Source organism: Panthera tigris, chromosome C2 (assembly GCF_018350195.1).
Source record: "Panthera tigris isolate Pti1 chromosome C2, P.tigris_Pti1_mat1.1, whole genome shotgun sequence".
NCBI lineage: Eukaryota > Metazoa > Chordata > Mammalia > Carnivora > Felidae > Panthera > Panthera tigris.
The window spans coordinates 20,232,186-20,237,131 of NC_056668.1; the positions used below are offsets into that span (position 1 = coordinate 20,232,186).

Here is a 4,946-nt window from a genome sequence, read left to right on the forward strand (position 1 = left end):
TGTGTAGTTTCAGTTGTTAAAACCATATTGAATATGGAATACTACTAAGGCAACACTTTGTATAATTCTTTTATACCTTACAAGTAAACTCCAGGATTTATTAGCTTTCCTCACAGATAATACTGGAATATTAAACATGTCTCTTAGGGTACTAATTCAAGTAAAACTAAAATATTCTTAAATAAAGCAAAAATCCCTTGATGACACCCAAATGTCCTACACTGTTTTAAATTAAGTCCCTGAGGGGGCGCCTGGGTGGCTCAGTCGGTTGAGCGTCCGACTTCGGCTCAGGTCATGATCTCACGGTTCGTGAGTTCAAGCCCCGCGTCGGGCTCTGTGCTGACGGCTCGGAGCCTGGAGCCTGCTTCAGATTCTGTGTCTCCCTCTCTCTTCCCCGCTCATGCTCTGTCTCTCAAAAATGAATAAACGTTAAAAAAATAATAAATAAATAAATAAGTAAATAAATAAATAAAGTCCCTGAGTAGGTTTAGGTAATTCTAAAGATGTCCATTTAGTACGCCACATTTAAACAAGTGAACAGCAGATTGACATGGCTTTCTTTTTGTTAATGGGAGAAAAGTATGGGAGAAAAATCTCACATTCAGACGTCATATCTATTCTCATAGTACTGTCTGGGGTACTACATTAGGGGTAATACATTAGAATACAATACTCTCCTTCATCAGTTTCTACTTTGAGTCATTTCTACATGTAAGCCTTCCAGAATTGGGTCACCATATTCCCTAACAGAAGCATGTCAGTCCTTTAACTATTTTATTAGTAAATAATTCCCTTAGCCAATTTGGTTATGAGTACATTGAGCAATAGTATCCCATAGTTTCTGTATCATCCTCAGGCATTTAACCCATATCAATGTAATTTTTTCTCAGATCTCTCATATTCCTGTGTCAAGGGACCCTTATCAACCCATCACACAGAATCGTAATTCTGTCTTTTATTTCACACCATTTTAATCAGGACTTGTTCTGAAGAGACCATAGTTTCCATATTTGTGTTATCATCACATTTTAAAAGCTCATTTAGGTGAGGAAAATTTGAGTGAATTTGTTCCAGTAGTTTTATAGTCTAAGGAGTTGATGGACCAGCCAGACCATCTAATATTTACTGTAATCTCTTAAAATTTTTAAAGCGACTTCATCTATCTCCTATTTTATTTCATTTGAAACCAACTATAGAAATGTTTTCACCAGTTTAATTGTCTCAAAGTTATTCAGTGTTTTAATCTTGCTTTCTCTTTGCAAAATAATTTCAAATATTTTCCCAGAATTGAATCTCATTTGGAGGACCTGAGCTAATAGTCTACCACAAATTATCCTGCCCTCCCAACAATACGGTCAGAAGGAGTCCAAAAGGAATCCTTATTATCAAAGCATGAGTAACACTTGGCCAAAGATGTAAAATTAAGTGATACTTTGGTATCATCATAAAATGAGTCCAAATGCACAAGCATTCTTAATCTTTTTGCAGCCTCAGAAGAATCTCAGTATCAAAGGGTGGTATGCCTTCTTGACTCCATTTTGGAATCAGGTCTCTGCATTTTAAAAAGGATCTTTGGCAGCCTTGGTATTTTTCTTCTTCTTCTTTTTCCTCCATTTTTCACTGAAATAGCCCAGGGAGTCCATGAGAATTCTTGGTAATTTTCTCTCTTTAAAACTTAAAAAAAAAAGCTTAATTGAGTTATTTCTCCAACTCTTTTAATGTTTATTTACTCATTTAATTATTCATTTTAGACAGAGAGAGAGAGAAAGAGAGAGGCAAAGAGAGAGGGAAAGAGAAAATTCCAAGCAGGAGCTGTGCTGTCAGCACTGAACCTGACTTGGGTCTTGATCTCATAAGCGGTGAGCCAAAATCAAGAAACACTTAACCACGCAGGCACCTTTATGTCTCCAACCTTACGTCTATACTGTCTTCCGTCAGTGTGTGCGACGTCAAACCAAGGGTGGTCTGCGACGCAAACATGCATCAAAGGATAATTTCATTTATTCCTCCTACAATGCCAACTGCAGCTATCACACAGGATTGGGTACTGCAGGTACTTACAAACAATTGTATAGAGACAAGTCAGACTATGCAAAAGTACCATCAAAATATGTGCGAGATACTTTGGGCTCAGCGGAGCCTAGGGGCAAGTTCTCAACTAAAACCAGGCTATATGAAGAAGAAGAAGAAGAAGAAGAAGAAGAAGAAGAAGAAGAAGAGGAAGAAGAAGAAAATTACTATTTTTTTTAAAAAAATTTTTTTTAACGTTTATTTATTTTTGAGACAGAGAGAGACAGAGCATGAATGGGGGAGGGTCAGAGAGAGAGGGAGACACAGAATCTGAAACAGCCTCCAGGCTCTGAGCCATCAGCACAGAGCCTGATGTGGGGCTTGAACTCACGAACTGCTAGATCATGACCTGAGCCGAAGTCGGACGCTTAACTGACTGAGCCACCCAAGCGCCCAAAAATTATTATTATTATTTACAGAATTTTAATAATAATGAGATGAGCTATTACAGGGTTCGATCAGAGGAGATTTGGGTGGGCTCTAAATAACAGGTAATTAGTCCTACTGCTATTTAGCATACGCAATCCTTCTCGTAAGTCAAGTTTAGTGCCATGGTTCCAGACTTTCTTGGTGATACGATGGAACAACTGGAACAGCCATGGCCAAGAGAAAAGCTAACTCTATCTTCATGCATAATATCATGTATAATCTCAATACAGTAACACTTTTGTGAATTTCTGGTTGAAGCGGTGACAACATGCTTGACTCAAGTACTAATACACCTTTGTTCAAGGAAGGAAAGCCACCCATAAAGATGGAAATGCCCATGGAACCGCACTGCTGGAAGCTCTGTGTTGCATTCTGCTGACAAATGTCCAAAGGGCAAGATCTTCCTTCTGCCCATCTAGGATATCTACAAAATTGGTGCTATGGGTCCCATCCCTGTGGGCTGAAGAGAGAACAGTGTTCTCAACCCTGGCATGGTGGTCACCTTTGTTCCAGTCAGCATTACAAATGAAGGGGAGTCTGTTAAAATGCACCATGGAATTTTGAGTAAAGCTCTTCCTGGGGGCAGATGCAGGCTTCAGTGTCAAGAAGGCATCTGTCAAACATACCTACTGGGACATATGGCTGGTGACAGAGAAAAATGACCCACCAAGAGAAGCAGCTGACTTCAAGGTTCAAATGATTCTTCTGAAGCATCCAGACCAAATTAATGCTGGGTATGCACCTATGCAGGTGCACATATACATTTATAACCTAAATCTGTTTGTCCGTACAGCTTTTTTTGTAAACACAAACTGTACTTTGTTGTCTATTTCATATCTGTTTTATTGTAACATTTAAGGAAAGACTAGACTATTTTAAAAGAGTTTATTTGGAAAGTATCATACTGTAAAAAAAATGATTTTTTTACTACAAGGCTCACGATGCAAAGCTGAAGTCATTCATGAGAATTGTACTCCTCTAGAAAGTTGATTTTTTTAAAAAAGGGACATTTATGAACAATATATGGTTAATGAGAATTTCCTTTAATGCAAAAAAAGTCTCACACCTCACATTGCTTGTAATTTTGCTGAGATGAAGTAGAAAATGAATTGACTTTATGGGGAGAAACCAACTGGAAGATGGCCCCACATTGTTGAAGTCTGGTGATCTGCCATTATTGAAATGGTTCCTGGAGAGCCCAAGCATTTAGAGACCTTCTCTATGCTCCTCTGGGTTTGGGATTTCATGACATGGCATGGGCAGTTGCTGAGGGTGTCATCAAAACAATGGACAAGAAGACTGCTGGAGCTGGCAAGGTCACCAAGTCTGCCCCCAAAGTTCAGAAAGCGTAACGAAAGCTTCCCTGGTACATGTCACCACAGTCTTAATCAGTGTTGGAAGAATGGTCTCTGAACTGCTTGTCTCAATTGGCCATTTAAGTTTAATAGGAAAAGACTGGTTAATGTTTCATTTTGCATCCTAAAATCTTCAGAAGGAAAGGAAAATGTTTTGTGGACCATTTATGTGTGTGTGTGTGTGTGTGTGTGTGAAAAGATTTTAAATTGTTGCCTTTTAAAATCAGTACTTCTTCCATCCAAATACTAACCAGGCCCGACCCTGCTTAGCTTCCGAGATCGGACGAGATCGGGCGCGTTCAGGGTGGTATGGCTGTAGACTAAAATCAGTACTTCTTAATGGAAGCAACCTGTCCAAACATCTGACACAGGATTTTGAAACCTGTTGCAACACAATTTAGTGAAAAGCCTTTGCCTTCTTACCATCACCACTGTATCTTTCTATAGCATGACTTAGATGAAAAGAAAAGACCAGTTGTTCTTAGTCTATTTCTGGTATTTCACTGCTGAAACTTCAGCATTTGTAATTATGAGTAAACGTTTTTAGGGAGGTGGGAATTGAAAGTTTATTTACCTTTCCAAAGGGGAGGAATCATTTATGTTTTAAGCGTACAATGGAAAGCTATGGGAGGGGGTGTGTTTGTTGCAATACTTCATAGATTAGGACAAGCAAGCAAAGAGTAATTTTGCCTATATGTAAGCTACGTTGTAAGAAGCAGAGATTTGTAATGTTAATGGCTGTATGTTTCATATGATTTTTTGTAGTGACATCGATATTGAGTAAATATTTTGGTATAATCTCAAAAAAAGTTTTCCTTTTCCAGTAGTTGTGTGGTTTTGGTATATATATAACTTCCTTGAAATCCCCAAACTTTATTCAGCTACAAGACACAAATTAATAAATACCATTTAATCATTTTAGATTTAAAACATGACATCTAAAAATATAAAGTAGGGTGTACATATTGAAAAAACATAAAGTTAGAATAAATAAAAATAGCATTGACCTAATTAAGGGATATTTCTAATTTTTGCTTGCGGTATTATTTACACAATTGAGAAGGTAATAAACTGTCTATCTTGAAAGTAACC

General features: G+C 37.9%; 1 pseudogene; it reads left to right on the forward strand.

The window, feature by feature from the left end:
- The first annotated feature begins 2,668 nt into the window (after nucleotides 1-2,668).
- On the forward strand, nucleotides 2,669-3,851 carry LOC122241896 (annotated as a pseudogene).
- Nucleotides 3,852-4,946: the final 1,095 nt, after the last annotated feature.